At 42.4% G+C, this 19,330-nt stretch overlaps 2 protein-coding genes, 1 long non-coding RNA gene and 1 pseudogene across 4 annotated transcripts in view; 1 reads left to right on the top strand and 3 right to left on the bottom strand.

Annotated features, from left to right (window-relative positions):
* Window positions 1–19,330, bottom strand: part of PCBD2 (pterin-4 alpha-carbinolamine dehydratase 2) — a 58,058-nt gene that overhangs the window by 18,780 nt on the left and 19,948 nt on the right. The gene's annotated exons all lie outside the window — the stretch shown is intronic.
* The window catches only part of CATSPER3 (cation channel sperm associated 3), an 83,554-nt gene that overhangs the window by 51,696 nt on the left and 12,528 nt on the right, over window positions 1–19,330 (bottom strand). The window lies entirely within an intron of this gene.
* On the bottom strand, window positions 12,737–14,598 carry LOC118497854. The gene is made up of 2 exons (XR_004900363.1): window positions 13,879–14,598; window positions 12,737–13,657 (listed from the first exon to the last, which is right to left on the bottom strand). It is a non-coding gene; the product is annotated as an uncharacterized LOC118497854 (long non-coding RNA).
* LOC114509327 lies at window positions 15,821–16,480 on the top strand (annotated as a pseudogene).

The following is a 19,330-nucleotide window of genomic DNA, read 5'->3' as shown; positions in this document are numbered from 1 at the left end:
TAGAGCAATCTGGGATGTAGGTCCTTGTCTTTCATGACTTGGAATATTTCTTTCCAGCCCCTTCTTGCCTGTAAGGTCTCTTTGGAGAAATCAGCTGACAGTCTGATGGGAACTCCTTTGTAGGTTACTGTCCCCTTATCTCTTGCTGCTTCTAGGATTCTCTCCTTCGTTTTTACCTTGGCTAATGTAATTCTGATGTGCCTTGGTGTGTTTCTTCTTGGGTCCCACTTCTTTGGGGCTCTCTGAGCTTCTTGGATTTCTTGGAAGACTGCTCCCTTTGCCAGATTGGAGAAGTTCTCCTTTATTATTTGTTCAAATACGTGCTCAATCTGTTGCTTTTCCCCTTCCCATTCTGGTACCCCTATAATTCGGATGTTGGAACGTTTAAAGGTGTCCTGGATGCTCTTAAGCTTTTCCTCGATTTTTTGAATTCTTATTTCATCATGCTTTTCTACTTGGTTGATTGTATCTTCCTTCTGGTCCACTGTATTGTTTTGAGACTCAGACTCCTTCCTTTCACTATTGGCTCTCCTCTGTGTATCTTCCTGCATCTCTTTTATGGTAACCTGCATCCTTTCATCTAATTTGCGCCCAAAATCAACCAATTCCGTGAGCTTTCTGATCACCAGTGTTTTGAACTGTGCATCTGATAGATTGGCTATTTCTTGGTCGCTCAAAAGGATGAGCCCTGGGGGACTGATCTGTTCTGTTGGAAACATATATTATGTCTTTCCCTGTCTCTCCTTTTTTTTTTTTTCGGTCTGGTCGCTCCTGTTACGGTGGGGGGCGGAGCCTTCGGTGTTCACCGGGGCTGGGGACCCCAGTCACTAGATTGTGACGTTACATGTGGGGGCGGGGGCGGGAGGGAATGGCGGTAGTTCCATTCTCCTGGGCTCAGACCCTTCTCTGGGATCCTGGGCTGCGAGCTCTGCCCTGGTCCACAATCGCTGCCTCACTGGGTCCCCCAGCCGCAGCTTGCATACTCAGGGATCACCGCTGCGTTCTTGCGCCCCGGGTGGCTGTCACGCCAATTTCGCGCCAAATTTTCCCCGACCTCCGCGCGCCACCAACCCGAGCCAGCCCCGCGCCCACACGGCTCGTCGTCTCCTACCAGTCCAGATGAACGCGTCTACTTCAACTTCTTGGCTGTCCGACTTCCATTCAGATAAATTCTCTGTCAGTTCTGAGTGTTATTCTGTCTGTAAATTATTGTTGTTCTAATCTTGGTTGTGCGAGGAGGTACGGTGCGTCCACCTATTCCTCCATCTTGCCGGAAGTCCCGGCATGTATTATGTTCTTTTTAATTAGTGTTTCATGTTTCTTTGGATTTAGTCCCCAAAGTGGAATCACTGGGTCAAAAGGCAGTTCCATTTTTAATTTTTTGAGGAAACTTCACCCTGTTTTCCACAGTGGCTGCACCAGTCTGCATTCCCACCTGCAGTGCAAAAGGGTTCCCCTTTCTCCATATTCTTGCCAGTACTTGTTGTTTATTTACTGATGATGGCCATTTTGACAGGTGTGAGGTGATATCTCATTGAGGTTTTAATTTGCATTTCTCTGATGATTAGTAAGGATGAGCATCTTTTCATATGTCTATCGGCCATTCCTATGTCCTCTCTGGAGAAGTGTCTTTTTAGGTCCTTTGCCCATTTTTAAAATTGGAGTATTTATTTTTTTTGGTGTTCAGTTTTTTAAGTTCTTTATAAAGTTTGGAAATTAACCCCTTATCAGATGTGTCAGTGAATATGTTCTCCCATTCTGTGGGTTGCTTTTTTATTTTGTTGATGGTTTCCTTTGCTGTGCAACTTTTTAGTTTGATGTAGTCCCATTCGTTTATTTTTTCATTTGTCTCCCTTGCCTAAGGAGATATATCAGAAAAAATAGTGCTATAAGCAATGTCTGAGATTTTACTGCCTATGTTTTCTTCTAGGATTTTATGGTTTCAGATCTAAATTTCAAGACTTTAATCCATTTTTTAATGTATTATTATGTGTGACATAAGAAGATGACCTAGTTTTACTTTTCTGCACATATCTGTCCAATTTTCCCATACAACCAAAGCAATCTATAGATTCAACTCAATTCCTTTCAAGATACCAATGATGTTATTTCACAGAACTAGGCCAAATATTTCAAAAATGTATATGGAACCACAAAAGGCCCCAAACAGCAATCTTGAGAAAGAAGAACAAAGTTGGAGGAATCCCGGTACCTAATATGAAACTATACTACAAGGCCATGATAATCAAAAAAGCATGGTACTGGCATAAAAACAGACACATAGATCAATGGAATAGATTAGAGAACCCAGAAATAAATCCACATCTTTATAGTCAATTAATATTTGACACAAGAAACAAGCACATACAATAGACTAAAGATAGTTTATTCAATAAATGGTGTTGAGGACTAGAACATTTTAAAAACACATCTATTGTATCAGAAGCAGTGCAATGAGACAAAAAGGCTATCCAGCATACAAATCTAAAACCTGGGCTCTAAGCCCAGATGTCAAACAAGCCATCATTATACATGCATGACTTGGCTGGGCTGACATTCCCATCCGGGCACAAGGAGGTAATGTGCACCAATCACACAGAAAAGTGCCCTTACACACACAGTAATGTTCAAGAAAATAGAATATTAGGTTATAGTAGTTGCAGCAGCATCTAGTAGGCACAAGGAACAGGATATCTCTGATTACTTTTGGATTATTTCAGCATCAACCGTAAGTTACTTTATCAATAACATAGAAACACCTGAGGAGACTCTTTTCTGATCAGGTGGCACCTTCTGAACATAACTGATTCTTCCTGACTATGGACCTTAGTGTTTCTCAAGGCCTGAGATCCCACTGATTCTCACTGCTCAGTCCTATGGACGAAGAAGGAAAGGGGAAAACATGACAGGCGTTCACTAAGTAACGAGGACAGGGCTAGAGCTCATACCACCTGCGCACAGACCACCGCGCCCATTGTACAGAGCAGAGACCTAGGGCTCGGCCAGGACCAGTCACATGCCCGCAGGCACGCCCTCGTGAAAAGCGAGGCTGGGATTCCAGTTCAAGTGTGTCCAACTCCCAAGTCCCCACCCGTGCATTTAGGACAAATCCCTGGCACCAGAATATACATTTTCCATTTATTTCTTTTACCTCAATGCTAATTATAGCAAAAATAAGTTTCCTGTTGTAATTTTAAAAATTTGATTGCAAGAGAAAATAAAGCATTACAGAGGCTTAGAAAAAGCTATTATATATTTTGTTTTTAGTTTTTCCTCCTGCCTTTTCCCACAACTGTAATGATAATATTTATTGTGTATCCTGAGCTTTCTTTTGACATGAAAACATCCTACTCATTTTCCATGTGGCTCCTGGTCTTCTTTACTTATTTTTTAGAAGCTGCACAATCTCACATAGAATGGGTAATTTTCTCTTTTAGAAATCATTTCATGTAAATAGTTAAATCATGTAGTAGAGAGACATGTACACCAAATATATCTTTTAAGCCTGGTCTTCTGAATATAAAGATTCCTTGAATTCTCTACCAGTATACATGGAGGAGTTTCAGGGGCAAAATTAGAAGAGCAACTATTTAATTGGGGATTTATGGAATAAATTAGAAGTTGTTTTTTAATTCTTTTTTAATGTCCAGTGAAAACATTTGATAATATAATAAAACCCTCTTTAGTTCAGCACCTACTAAAGCAACCAATTAGTTCAGGTATTAACAATCTGCTGTGACAAAACCCTAACACTCGAACCTGGTAGAACCTCCACCCACCACACTTGAAACGACAGGGACATTGTCAACAAATTCTCCCACCTGCAGGCAGTGTGTCCTGGAGAAAGATCCCCCAAACAGGTTTCTCTGAGACCCAAGTTCTCATCCTCAAATACTTCTTCCAGCCACACATGTGACTGTGGGCATGCCACCTGCAAGTTGTGGGCAATTTCCACACTCAGCTCCTCAATTTGTCCAGGAAAGGACCAAGGAGAGGCAGTGAGGACCTGTCAAGGAGTCAGGGTGAGCTAGGTACATGTAAGAGGAGCTCTCATTCACTGAGGATGGGAACGTAAAGTGGTAAAGCCACTGCAGGAAACAGTATGGAGGTTCCTCAAAATATTAAGAACAGAGCTACCTTATAACCTAGCAATCCCTCTCCTGGGTACCTACCTGAAAACTTTGAAAACATTTATTCATAAAGACACATGTCCCCCCATGCTCACTGCAGTATTATTCACTGCATGGTGCCGAGACATGCAAACAACCGAAGTGCTGACAGATAGAAGACTGGATAAAGACGATGCGGTACATGTGTACAATGGATGACTAGTCAGCCATAAGATAAAACACTGCTATTTGCAACAACACAGATGGATCTTGAGACTATCATGTTAAACAACATAAGTCAGACAGGAAAAGGCAAGAACCACGTGATTTTACTGATGTGCAGGATAGAAAACAGAAAGCAACAAACAAACAAAAACAGCATGGTGGTTACCAGGGGAAAAGAGAGAGTGAGAGCAAGCAAGAGGAGGGCAAAGGGGTCAAATGTATGGTAACGGAAGGAGATTAACTTTGAGTAGTGAACATACAATGAGACATACAGAAGATGTATCATAGAAGCTGTACACTTGAAACCTATATAATCTTATTAAACAGTGTCACCCCAATAAAGTTAATTTTTTTTAAAAGAGCTTCATGTATTTCTGTCCTTAGTGCTTAGACAACAGAGCACAGTCAGCCCTCCACACCCACAGGTTCCACATCCAGAGTCAACCACCCATGAATCAAAAAACAAAACAAAACAAAACAAAACCAATCCCACAAAGCTCCAAAAGGCAAAATCGGAGTTCACCGCTCCACAAGCACCACCCTGAACCCACACGAGCAAGGTGCAGGCATGTCTTGCTGCAGCCCTCCGCCATTCCACAGACACTCGGTCTTTCTCCAGCACTCACTCGAGCGCTGTTCACCCCACGTTTAGTTCACAGGCCATTTTATATAAGGAACCCCACCAATTTTGGTATCTGTGAGGGGTCCTGGAAGCGATTCCCAGCAGTAGTACCAAGGGACAACTGACTGCTGTGAAACTATCTCCATCCTAACTTTTCCAAACTGTGATATTCATAGCGTTTCACAATGAGGTCAAAGTCCCCATTACCCTCTTAGCCTGCCTAATCTCCTCCTGGGACACCCTGTGCAAACTCGGGGGCCACGCACTCCCTGGTGTTCTGAGACGTATTCGTCATTGCAACCTTGAGAATTATGACCATTTGCAAATCTAGAGTTAAAATAAAACAAAAACTATGCTGAGCTGTGAATCTAGGGAGTGGGCATGAGGTCAGAAATAAATCGGGGTGTTTTTGAAAGAAATGCATAATCCAGACAGCCCGGCTTCCTGAGACCAACAGAGCTGGCACCGGCAAGGGCTGCGGCAGTTGCCTGGGCCAAATCCCCAAGGCTCCAAAAAGCAGGCCTTAATGATTTTTTTGTCTCAATTTTCTGTACAAAAGGTGTTCTGCCTTAACATTAAACCTCTCTGGGCTCACACAGAATGTTATACAGAGGTGCTGAATAGTCTTGTGACAAAGAGAGTCCCGGAAGGGAGAGGGCACATGGGGTACAGGCCTAGCACCCCGGCCCTGCAGAGGGACTCCTCTCAGCTGCGGCTTCCTCCACAACAGCAGGGCTCCGCCCATTGTGCCACGTGACCAGCGCAAAGTGGTGAGTGCTGCATACCCTGGTGATTTTTTTTTTTTTTAAAGATTATTCTCAGAGCACAGACTGTGTCTCCCTAAACCAGCAATCAGATTGTTGTTAAAAGTGAGGGTTTTGATTTTCCTGGTAGGGTAGAATCAAGAGTTCTCTCTCTGACATGAATGACCTACGTTGTCCCTCAGAAGTGTTTTTACAAGCTCTACTATGACTTTAAGGCAGTGAAGTAGCCGATTTATCTTTCAGGTTCATACAATGTAAGAGCAGACCCCAAGGCACAAATGTCTGTCTCAGCCACTCTGAAAGAGCACTTTTGAACCCTCGTACGTGTTTCACCTGTTGCCCTCCTTACATGCACCAACGGTGCAAGCCTGAAGCCTTCGCGCACACGCACAGTGGACGCTGCATAGGACTCGGTGCCTCCAATGTACTACACAGACTGGGCGCTCCGAGTCCCTGTGTCCTGGCTGCCTGGGGTTGCAATGGGACCCGTCAGTGCTGACGGAGGCTCCCACGACCCAGCAAAGCGCCATGCACACGACATGGGCGTCACAGGTCACGGATACAAAGTGCTAAAGATTTCAAAATCTCCAAAACCAACAGACACAATAAAATCTGAACGTAAGAAAATCAACAGCTCCATTCACACACACTTGTAAAACAGGTACACATCCTGTGCAGTCACCTCTGTGTGTGCACCACTTTCCATAACAAGGCAGGGTGGTCCCCAATTGCGACAGCTGAAAGGAACTTGATGTCACTATCTGGAGAAGGTTCCAGGTTGGTGTTTCCTCTCAAAATTCAATACTATTCGGTACTTCCTTTAAATGGTAAAGATAATCAGGTATATTCCAAATATGATATTTTTAAAACTAAAAACACAGTTATGGTAATGCATTTATGAAAAATCTGCTCACAAATCTGACAACAGAGAAAATGAAGGTAAATTAATATAGCCAGTATTTATATTATTCATTTAAGTAAAGCCTCTGGATTTTAGAAGTATAGGTAAGCCCTACTTTATTTTTAAAGGTTTTAAAATTATGGCTAAATAAAGAGATGTTTTTGGTGTAGCACCTTTCTTCGGCCACTTGTAATTCTGTGAGTTAATTATAAATGACTTTAGTTACATCAGAATAAATGGGAAATGGTTTGGGTTTCAATGCAATTTTTTTAAAGGTGGTTATAAATTCCTCTAATAGCATTCTAAATATATATATATATATATATATATATTTAAAAAGCAGTTAAATTTCCATGCTTAATGCTTGGATTTCAGGCAGCATTCAGCATTCCTAATTTCACAACCTCCTGTGTTCTTTCCCCGCCCCCCCCCCCGCCCCCAGCACTACCTCAGCCTCCACGCTCACACAAAATTAGGTCAAAGGTTAATTTCTAGTCTAAGTCATACTCTGATCCTGTGCTCCCCAAGTACCCCACCCAACACACGCAACTACCATGTCAACAGTCTCTTCTCCAAAGCGGGAGGGTTCACAAAAGGATGACGACACTGGACAGATAATGAAAATCAGTTACAAAACTCAAAAGTTCCACTGATCCCCACACCATGTTACAGACAAAATGGTCAGCCAAAAAGCTGTTTTGTGTATCTCTGCTGCCACTTCTCAATGAGAAAACGACTTTTAAAGCTTGTCAAAGAATGTTGAAGCTAAAGAACTTATGACACATGGACATGAACTAAAGGAGGGGAATGTGGGTGGGAGGGGGTGTGCAGGGTGGAGGGGAGTGAAGGGGGGAAATAGGACAACTGTAATAGCGTAATCAATAAAATATATTTTTAAAAAAAAGCTTGTCAAAGAACCATGAGAGGCAAGGCTAACAGCGCTCCTGACAGTTTTGGTGCTGATGCCCAAAGCCGATGGCAGTGGTGATGGACCCTGAGATGTGCCTTGTGATAAAAACTGAGACAGCGACATCATAGGCACGGACACCACAGGAACTACAGACCAAAGACCAAAACCTCGAGCCCCACACTCACAAAGCTAAAACGTTTCCTCGTGTGAGAGACAAAACCGCCACTAACAACTTTTGGAAATAATATTTGAGTCTTGGCTCAACTGGATAATTTTGTTCTGCACCAAAAACCATTCCATTCAAATTCCCAAAATCTACCAGCAGATTCATACTAATATTGAGACATAGTTTCCTTCCAAACCCAATGAAATGGAAGGCAGAAACCAGCAAAAGAAAAAATTAAAAAACATATATAAGATGGTTTGCCATTTTATGAAAAACAAATGAAGAATTACACTCCCATCACACTGATAAACTGAGAGGCTGCCAGTGGCTTTCAGGGCAGATGTAACATTTTAACAAATGTGATTGTTTGTGAACGAAATAATTCTGATCAAAAACTTAATTGCAGCCAAAGTGAGCCCTGGGCTGTGTCACCATAATCCATCCTGACAGGAAGCAGTGAGTGGAGATCCCCACTGTGAACGGAGCACATGTGAAAGGTCAGCCTTGGCTGGAACTTCAAAACCGTTAACGTGTAAAACAGTGTGCATTAGAGCCCGGAACGGCGAACCACTGGATTAGCGGATGTCCGCTGTGTGGGTCTGATGTGCTTGTGGCAGGTAATCGTTAATTTGTAAATAGGCAATGGATTCTAACATTCTTCTCTGCCTCTTCCCAACATTCACCAGCAGAGCCCATTCTTTAATTACAGTCCAGAATATCACAGTCCTAGCGTTATAGCGTGGCCTCATTGTAGCAGTTTCTTATTTTTAATAATTTAGTGAAAAAAGGTTGCATGTATTTAAAAAAATAAATTTGTATTGATGTAATGAATGAAAATTTTTTCATGTGAAATTAATATATTTGTTCATCAAATAGCAAGTATAACAGCCAAAATTTGCCAAATGAGGAATTCATTAGAATAAATACTTTACTCATATACTATCACATGAAAAAACCAATTATATAATACTATGTTACATGGCTTAAAACAAAATTTTAAATAAAAATGCAGTTAATAGCAGTTTCTATTTTTCAACAAGATGTTACTTATGAAAGAACCAAGGTAAATATTATCTTATAAGCAAATGTATGCAAAAATACTGTATACATACTTAGTGCTAAAAAATCGGTCCACTTGGCTTTCAATTAGCCATTTCTCCTATATATAAACCACTTAAGGTAATACAGCATTAATGAGTGATAAAAGCTGACACTGGGTACTTCAAATCAATGATTATTTTAGGGTTAACTCATTTCTGCATTGAGTTGAAATACTTCTCTGAAAAATGAGGTCTTCTAAAATAAGTTTTATTTCTGTTCTCAAAATCATCCTCCTAAGGTTGTGTCTTGGGCCACTGAGAGACGCTGCTCCTGGGCCCTGTGGAGGCTGACCCCTGCGGAGACTGACCCCTGGGAGCCTGAAGGCGGCTACATGGCAAGGGGAGCCACATCACCGGCACACTCATGGCTCCTGTTCCCTTCACAATGCCAACTGACACCTCTGGAAACAGAATCACATGTGCCACCAGCTGGAATGGAAGACTGAGAACAAGAATCTGGTCAGCAAAACAAGTCACCAATTTCCTATGTTTCTGGTCACCATACAAGATCTGAAACCTTTAACGTATCTGGAAGACTCAGAATCTTCCTAGTAGTCTGTGCCTGAAGGTGTGGGATACATTTACCCATCTGCTGCCCTGCCTGGGCTCCAGGTCCTGGGGCACAGTCCCTGCCCCTCAAGGAGCTGACAGTGTGGTGGGAGAGGGCAGAGAGGTCAACCGTGGAGATGAGTTAAGAAGTAAGGGCGGTAGAGGAGGAAGAGATCAGAAAGGCTGTGTGACAGACTGGTGCTGGGCATGTATTTGCAGCCTTCCCTTCCACAGAGTAGAAACTGCAGCAAGTTCACAGAGGGCACCTAAGCTCCCCTAGGAGCTGACTTGACCCTAGGGACACAAATACAAAAGAGATGTCATAATTCACCCAAAAAGATATTTTACAAGCCTCCAAATTGGTCATTAATAGGTATTTCCTCATACCTTTAAGTGATTAATTACACCTGGTAACACACTAAATATATATAACTATAATTCTGGCCTCGCTCTTCATCAGTTTTCCCATCACCACAACCCTTTCCGCACAGTAATTCTTGGCTACCATTTCACTGCCTTGGTGAGCCCCAGGCTCAGAGAAGACAATCAACTCTTCCAGAACAACAGCCACACTGAGTCCCAATGCCAAGCAGACATGCCTACTCAGGGACACGGGCCGTGCGCTAAGACGCTGCACGCTGCCCTACCCTCAGCGCCAGCACACCATGGGCCTCTCTCTCAGGAGCAAGGTCATTGCTAAGGCAGTTAAAACTACTGATTAAGAAAAAGATGTTGCTTGCTTCTTAATTGGCTTATTTTTGTTCACATGCCTTAAAATACTAAGTGTCCCGAAGGTTGAACTTATACTTTAATTCAGTTCTGAACTGTGAGTTACTTTTCACAAATACAAAGAAAAATGTTACCAGTTTCATTTTAAGGATGGAGGTTCGGTTGGGAGGACACCAAAGAAATTAATCATTCAATTCTTACTTGTAGGAGCAGATTCCCTGTAACTTGTAAGTTATCTTGATTTACGGCAAATCACTATTGTATTCATAAATGCTGGAAAATCAGTGAACAACATGATATAATGACACCCCACAATAACTTTATAACTGCAGGTGTGCAAATCATAACATGTGGAAGATGACACGAAGGATGATGGGGAAGAAAGCCATTTAGAAAGGGTCATGTGGAGCGGGGGAGGGATGAGGACACATCTCCAGTTGTCCAGGAGGCCTCTCAACCCGCCTTCCGTCCCAGCAGATGCGGGGCGGCAGTCAGGCACGGGCGGCAGTCAACAGTCGCACTGAAACAAGCAAAGGCAAAACGCTCCATAATTTACGACAACCCAATCACACCACTCCTTCTCTTGAGGTTAAACGCTACTGACATAAGCTACACCTGAATCCAATCAGCGCAGAGACGCTGAGAAGATTCACACGAAAGGACTAAATTTGTCACAAATGGGTTGGTTTCCGATCTTAATGTAACCAAGTTGCTTTACTCTGACCTCCATTGAACAAATCAACTTAATGGGCACTAGGAGTGCTATAAAACTTAACAATGGAGTGATTTTTAACTTTTAAAATATAGTTATGAAGCAAAATGTTGGAGAGCTTCTACAATACTGGAAATCAAATTAAATCTAGATGTTTTTTAACCGTCTTGACAGATATAATCCTAGTTACCATGTAAATTTATGGTAAGCTGCTGTGATATTAGCCACAGGTGCTACTTTTAATATATGAGCTGCATCTGGCTGGGAATAGAATTTCTCAGAGGACTGAAAATGACCTCACTATCAGACAATGGAAGGGGGAAAAAAACGAGACCACTGTGGCATAGAGAGACCTGAAGATGTGGTCCATGACTAAATATTTCACATGAAACTCATTTTAACTCTGCAGTTGTAGATTAAAGAATATTATGTTTTCAATATTTAAAAGGCATAGATATATTTCAACCAAATATCCAAAAGATTAAGCATGTAAGACAGTTACGAATACCCTGGCTACGTATATAATGCTAGTTTTCCGACCTTTGATCAAGGTTGGAAAAAATGATGCACTAAGACTTGAAAAGAAAATTATTTCATGGTTCCCAAGCACGCGACATGATCAGACGCCGCCAAGCACACCACACCGAGATGCAATGGTTACCGGTCTCTAAACGGCAGCCGCTCCCCAGCGCCTGGCCAGCGTCACTGGTTATGTTTTGAGGTTCTTCGGAGTCATCCATCGCACCCAAGAAAACAATCTCTCGGAGTGAAATTTTAAAGTATCACTACAATGGATCATTACCATTCTGAGTTTGAGAACCAGCAGCATCAGCCAGAGACAAATACAAAGGGAAAATACAAGTTTCTCTTACCTATCCAATCAAAAATAAAAAGATAACTACGTATAAAACCCAGAAGTGTTTCCTTTTACAAAACTCTTCCTGAACTGTTTGTAAGCCATCACTGGCCAGAGACCTGGCACACGCGGAAATGTGATAGAGGATTTGCAGAGATTTAATTTCCTATGATATAACTCTTCCTGAATTAAACCGGCCTTCTTTATCTGAAAAATAAAAATCCCTAAAATAGAGAAACATTTCCATTAAAATACTCCCTACATCATCACTCCACTAAGCTGTGAGAACAGCGGCCACAAAGCCCTACAATGCTGACATTTTTTTCTGACCTTCTCAAGGAACTGGAAAAGTCTTGATTTTTTTTTCAGCTTCAGCAGATCAATTCAATCTAGGCGATGATGTCTATTTAATTGTTTTTAAACGAGTAAATGGGATCTCTGCACGGTCTCGATAGGCATCAAGGCCCTGAGTGTGTTTAGCAAGAACCTGGTGTGACTCCCTCAGGTCAATGGCATCTATACGGAGCATTCAGAAAAAGTAGGCTCATAAAGCCCAACCTGTGAAGACAGTTAGTTACCACAGAAAGGTATTGGCTAAATTAAATACAGCCTTTCCCTTCAATGGAATACAGTATACATTCCAACATTAAAAATCATCAAGCAAAATATTTTACTGACAGGGAAAAATGTTCACCATACATTAAGTGAAAATGCAACTGAGCAAAAAAAAAAAATCTACAATGTGACCCCAGATATATGTTATATACACGAACAGTCACAAAACACACATTCACACATGCTGTTTTTTAAATGAACGGAAGAATTACGGGTACTGTATTTTTCTTCTTTTCAGTTTTCTGTTTTCTATACCATAAGCCATACTATGCAATCAGGGGAAAAGATGAAAAATGTTCTATTTATTAACAAGCTAAACATACCATATAAAGTAACATGGTGGTACCATTCCTGTGAGATTGCGAGGCCAGCCTGACTTCTGTGGCATATGAGTAATCCATAAACATCAAACCCTTCTACGTAACACTTGCAGTTTTAAACAAACAGGAAGATGGAGAAGACTCACACTCAAGCTCACATAACAGATTCGTACTTTCGGACACTCAGAATTACAGTGGCCCTCTCTTCCACACATCTGTACCCAAAGCTGTATGGTCAGTAGCTCAGAAAGCTGGGGTCTCTCAATACATGACAAGTTTATCTTCTCTCTACAGAGTTCCGACTTGCAAAGTAAAGTTTTCAGCTGCTCTCTGCAGGCCAATCTGGAAGTGACTTTCCACTCTAGATAGGAGTTGAACTCCAATCTGTAATCAACTTAGGACAAATAACTGATCATCCGAGTATTAGAAACGAATGCAGCAATTCACAAGTCGAATTCCTATCGGCAGCTGGCTACCCATTCCTTCAAAGTGTGCAAAGGACACACAGCCCCCTTTAAGACCTCCAAAATCAACATTTTTTCCCAAACAGAACAAAGAAACAGGCTCAATTCTGAACACAGAGTTCAAAATCCATGAACAGAGTTGTTCATTCAAAGGTTTAGGACATTCCAAAACAACTGCAATCCCCACCCTGAAGTATCCCTCAACCCTTCAGAACACAGAGTTGGGTTGGAGGAGAAGAGCTGTGGCCGGGGGTAGGAAGCCTGGCCTTGGAAGGATGGCCCCTGCCTGCTTCCTCTAAGTTCAAGCAGGTTTGTAACTTCCCATTAGCAGATTGGGGTTACTAACCCTAACCTTGCAAGGTTCTGTCATTTCATAGGTCACCTAACAAAGAGCTACAAATGCTTCACAGACACTCACCATTGGTTCAAAAAACACTGTGTGACTGACCAAACTGTCATGAAGAAAACTGATTTGGGTCTACAGCCATACCACCCTGAATGCGCCCAATCTCATCTGATCTCAGAAGCTAAGCAGGGTCGGGCCTGGCTAGTACTTGGATGGGAGAAAACTGATTTGGCTGCACTTCAGGTAAATGATGAAACATTAAGAGTTACCTGGCCCTGGCTGGTGTGGCTCAGTGGATTGAGCACTGGCCTGTGAACCAAAGGGTTGCAGGTTTGATTCCCGGTCAGGGCACATGCCTGGGTTGCAGGCCAGGTCCCCAGTAGGGGGCACATGAGAGGCAACCACACACTGATGTTTTTCTCCCTCTCTTTCTCTTTCCCTTCCCCTCTGTAAAAATAAATACATAAAATATTTTTTTAAAAAGAGTTACCAGTACACAGAGTGGCCTTAAAGCAACATTTTTACATCAAAATTTCCAAAAGTAATTCCAAAAAATGTATCCAATAGACTGTTAAACTTTTCTAGCTAGAATGCACCAAGTTCTGATTTCTAAAAAAAAACATCAGCCAAGAGTGCTGGGCCACAGTCACAGAAAAGGGAAGGGAGGGGAAAACAGGATCCGAGGCGAACAGAATTGTCTGGAAACAAGTGAGTGCCTAATCGAACGGGCCTGTGGCCGTCTCCCAGGGTGAGACTGTGGGGAGTCTTGGAAGAGTCTGCCATGGACACCAAGAATCTGTCCTCAGGACACCAAGATTCACAAGAGACTAGCTGTGGGTAGCTGAAGCTGTGCAGCCAAAGTGCAAAGTGCCAACCTCGGGCTCTCATTATCGGAGGCAATTTCCTGGAGATGCCCTAAGTGGCTCCTTTCTCTGATACTTCAAATCTGCCTGCAGAACAAAGGCACGGCCACTGCTGCTCTTTTGGGAAGCGCACCATTGCACTGCAGATCATCCCGTCACACACCGCAACTCAGTGGCCAAGCAAACTGGTTACCATCAGGAACCATCTGCGTCTAGGAGTGAGGAAAAGTCCCCTGGTGAGAATGGGTTTCAGGCAGTTACCTGTAGAAGACAAAAAGGCAAAAACCACTATGTCCCCTCTGGGGCTAAGGACACTGACTAGGACCACCCACCATGAACACAATCCAGGGACCCTGGATTGTGTCTACAATCTTCCTGGGTGTACTAAAAATGCAGCCAGGTTAACACTGGGCTAGGTGCAGGAGATGTGCACAAGCACAACCCAAGTCTCTGCCCTCAAGGAGCTTCTACCCTCGCTGGAGGGAAATACAGGTGAGTAGTTACATTTCTCTATTGCACAATCGAAGTCACGCTTAGTGACATCCCGATTCTGCCACTGGTTCATTGCCAACTTCAGCAAACCACTTCACCCCTAGACCTCGGCTGCCTCATCCCTTCTAACCCTAATGTTCACAGGGTCATTATTGAAACAGGGTTGGGAGAACATCACAAACAAGGTAATCCACAGGCTGAATTCTAAATGGGAAAAAGAGACAACAGACTAATGAGTGTGGCTATTAGGATCTGTGGAGGGCACATGAGCCCCACTTCCTCTCCAGGCTGGCGGGCACCCCACCCCCCAACCATCCTTGCTATGGTCATCGATGACCTGCGTGCTGCTTAATCCAGCGGTCATCCTTCAGTGCTCATCTTACTTGAGGTCTCAGCAGAACCCTCCCTTCTTTTTAAAACAGCATCTCCTTTTGAATTCTGTGATGTTACAACACTGGCCTAATTTTCTCCCCATGTCGCTAACAGGTTTTTCTCAGTCTCCTGCCAGTAACTCCTTTTCTGTCCAACCCCTGAATCACTGAGGCCTGAGCCCTCCTCTTCTCACATGACAAGCTGCACCTGAGTGACAGCATCTATTGTCTTGCTTTCTTCGACACACACCTGTGACTCCCCAGATATCTCCATCCCAGATCCTTACCCTGGGCCCCTAACTCAGACATGAAACTACCTTCTAAAGTTCACATGTAGATGTCTCACAGCAAATCACACTTAGCAATGTCCACACCAGAAAGCTTGATCTTTGCACCCCATCCTGTCCCTCTCGCACAATTCTCCAGTTCAGTAAACATCACTTCCAGTCACCCATTTCCTCCAGGTCCTAAATCTGGGAGTCATTCTTTTAAAACCCCTCTCCTTCCTCATAACCCATCACCACTTCTCCCTAGAGACACTTGGATTTTCTCCTAACATTTGCATTTTCTATGGTTCCTCTGGTTCCTGCTCATGTAAACCCCAAAATATTGCTCCAACCTGTACACCTCTTTGCTTCCCTTATGTCGCTGTACCAGTCTACAATCTCCTAGTGATGATACCTCACCTGGATGAATGCAACAGGCTCCTTACTATTTTCTCCATGCAATGTTTACTCCCTACCCCTCCACTCCTCCTGAGTCCTCTGACTGGTCTTTTCAAGAAAATGCATCAGCCCTTCACCCACCTCCTTCCACTAGGCAGTCTTTCTTTGGAGGGATTGCTCTGTTGAAAGTCAGGCAACAGCCCTTCCATGTCATTGCACGCTCTTCCCTCCATCCCTCCGTACCTCCATGACGGTGCACGTGAATGTCCTGGCTGATGCTCTCAAGAGCATCAACAATGCCAAAAGGAGCGGCAAATGCCAGGTTCCTAGTAGACCATGTTCCAAAGTCGCTGTCCAGTTTCCAACTATGATGCAGCCTGGTTACACTGGTGAATTTGAAATCACTGAGGATCACAGAGCTCGGGAAATTGCTGTGAACCTCACAAGCAGGTTAAACAAGTGTGAAGTGAACAGTTCCAGATTTGATGTGCAGTTCAAAGATCTAGAAAAATGCAGAATAACCTGCTCCCACCCATTGTACTGTCTACCTCAGCTGGCATCATAGACCAGGAGGAAAGAAGGCAAAAACACACAGAACAGAAAGCCCTGGGATTCTTTTCCTAGGACATAATACATATGCGCAAATAAAATGCCTCAATGGGCAAAAAGAAAAAAATGCATCAGCGCATTGCTTCCTGAGGCCTCCCCGGACCACTTCCCTCACACAAGTGAGGTATTCCCCTGATCCCTTTCCAGCACTCCTGTCCAAGAGGCGGCACTCGCACTGGCAAACAGCAGGGACTGCCTGGGGTCAGTTCCCAGCTCCACTGCTCCATAAGTGTTGTGTGTTTACCACCCCAAGTCAAGTCTCAGTCCATCACTATTTTTTCCCCCATACCTCCCACCACCTTCCTCCCCACCCTTACCCTGGCAATCACCACAGTGTTATCTGCATCCATGAGTTTTTTCCTCTTTTCTTTTTTTTTTAAGATTTTATTTATTTATTTTTAGAGAGAGAAAAAGAGAGGGAGAGAAATGTCAATGTGTGGTTTCCTCTCATATGGCCCCCTCTGAGGACCCAGCCTGCAACCCAGGCATGTGCCCTGACCAGGAATCAAACCGGTGACCTCCTGGTTCACAGCCTGTGCTCAAACCACTGAGCTACAGCAGCCAGGGCTCCTTTTTCTTTTTTGCTCAACCCTCTACCCAGTCCTGCCCTGACAGCTGTCAGCCTGCTCTCTGTCTATGAGTCTGTCACTATTTTGCCTGTGAGTTCAGTTTATTCATTAGATTCCACATATGAGTGAAATCATATGGTACTTGTCTCTCTCTGACTGGCTTATTTCACTCAGAATAATGCTTACCAGGTCCATCCATGCTGTAGCAAAGGGTAAGATTTCCTTCATTTTTATAGCTGAGTACTATTCCATTGTGTAAATGGACCATAGCTTTTTTATCCACTAATCTACTGATGGGCATTTGGGCTGCTTCCAAATCTTGGCTGTTGTAAATAACGCTGCAATGAACATAGGCATGTATTATGTTCTTTTTAATTAGTGTTTCATGTTTCTTCGGATTTAGTCCCCAAAGTGGAATCACTGGGTCAAAAGGCAGTTCCATTTTTAATTTTTTGAGGAAACTTCACCCTGTTTTCCACAGTGGCTGCACCAGTCTGCATTCCCACCAGCAGTGCACCAGGGTTCCCTTTTCTGCACATTCTGGCCAGCAGTTGTTGTTTGATGACTTATTGGTAATAACCATGCTGACAAGTGTGAGGTGATATCTCATTGTGGCTCTAAAGAGGTGCATTGTGGTTTTGTTGCATGTCTTTGATGATTAGTGATGCTGAGCAACTTTTCATATGTCTATGGGCCATCTGTGTGTCTTTTTTGGAGAAGTGTCTACTCGGGTCCTTTGCCCATTTTTGAAGTGGATTGTTTGGGGGGGTTTTGGTGTTGAGTGTCATGTTCTTTATAAATTTTGGGTATTCTCCCATTCAGTGGGATGTCTTTTCATTTTGTTGATCATTTCCTTTGCTGTGCAAAAACCTTTTAGTTTGATGTAGTCCCATTTGTTTATTTTTTCTTTAGTTCCCTTCACCTGAGGAGATATATCAAAAATATTGCTATGAGAAATGTCTGAGATTTTACTGCCTATGTTTCTGTTTTAGGATTTATATGGTTTTGCATCTAACATTTAAGTCTTTAATCCATTTTGTGTTTATTCTTGTGTATGGTGTAAGAAGGTGGTCTAGTTTCATATTTTTGCATGTACCTGTCCAATATACCCAACATTATTTATTGAACAGACTGTCTTAACTCTATCATATATTTTTGCCTGTTTTGCCAAATTTAATTGACTATAAAGGTGTGGGTTTGTTTCTGGGCTCTCTATTCTGTTCCATTGATCCATAATGTCTATTTTTATGCCAGTACTATGCTGTTTTGATTACTACAGTTTTATAGTATAGTTTGGTATCAAGAAGCATGATTCCTCCAACTTTGTTCTTCTCAAGATTGCTATTGCTATTCAGGATCTTTCATGGTTCCATATAAATTTTCAGAATATTTATTCTAGTTCTGTGGAATAAACCATTGGGATCTTGGTAGGAATTGCACTGACGCTATAAATGGCTTTGGGTAGTGTGGGCATTTTAATTATGTTAATTCCTCCTATTGTGAATGTGGTATGTGTTTCCACTTATTTGTATCTCCTTCAATTTCTTCAGTGTCTTATAATTTTCCAAGTATAGGTCTTTTACTTCCTTGATTAAATTTATTCCTAGGCACTTTATTCTTTTTGAGGCAACTGTGAATGGAATTGATTTCTTACTTATTTGATAGTTCATTATTGGTATATAAAAATGCAACTGATTTCTGGATGTTTATTTTGTGTCCTACTATTTTACTTAATTCATTTATTGGTTCTAGTAGTTTTTTGGTGGAATTTTTAGGGTTCTTTATATATAGTGTTATGTCATCTTCAAGTAATGACAATATTCCTTCTTCCTTTCCAATTTGGATGCCTTTTATTTCTTCTTATCTGATTGCTGTGGCTAGGACTTCTAGTACTAAGTTGAAGAGTGGTGATAGCAGACATCCCTGTCTGATTTCTGATCTTAAGGGGAATGCCCACTGAGTATGATGCTGGCTGTGGGTTACTCCTATTGGCCTTTATTATGTTGAGATATGTTCCCTCTATTTCCACTTTGCTGAGACTTTTTATCATAAATGGGTGCTGAATTTTATCAAATGCTTTTTCTTACTGATATGACCATGAAGTCTTCATCCTTCATTTTATTTAGGAGATGTATCACACTTATGGCTTGGTGGATATTGTACCAACCTTGCATCCCCAGAATAAATCCCACTTGACCATGGTGTATGATCTTTTTATGTATTGTTGGATCTGGTTTCCTAATATTTTGTTAGGATTTTAGCATCTATGTTCATCAGGGATATTGGCCAATAATTTTCTTTCTTCGTAGTGTCTTTATCTGGTTTTGGAATTAGGATAATGCTGGCCTTGTAAAATGAGCTTGGGAGCCTTCC

Source organism: Phyllostomus discolor, chromosome 13, assembly GCF_004126475.2.
Source record: "Phyllostomus discolor isolate MPI-MPIP mPhyDis1 chromosome 13, mPhyDis1.pri.v3, whole genome shotgun sequence".
NCBI classification, from domain to species: domain Eukaryota; kingdom Metazoa; phylum Chordata; class Mammalia; order Chiroptera; family Phyllostomidae; genus Phyllostomus; species Phyllostomus discolor.
The sequence above is the reverse complement of the archived record's forward strand: the minus strand, read 5'-3'. Positions and strand labels throughout refer to the sequence as shown.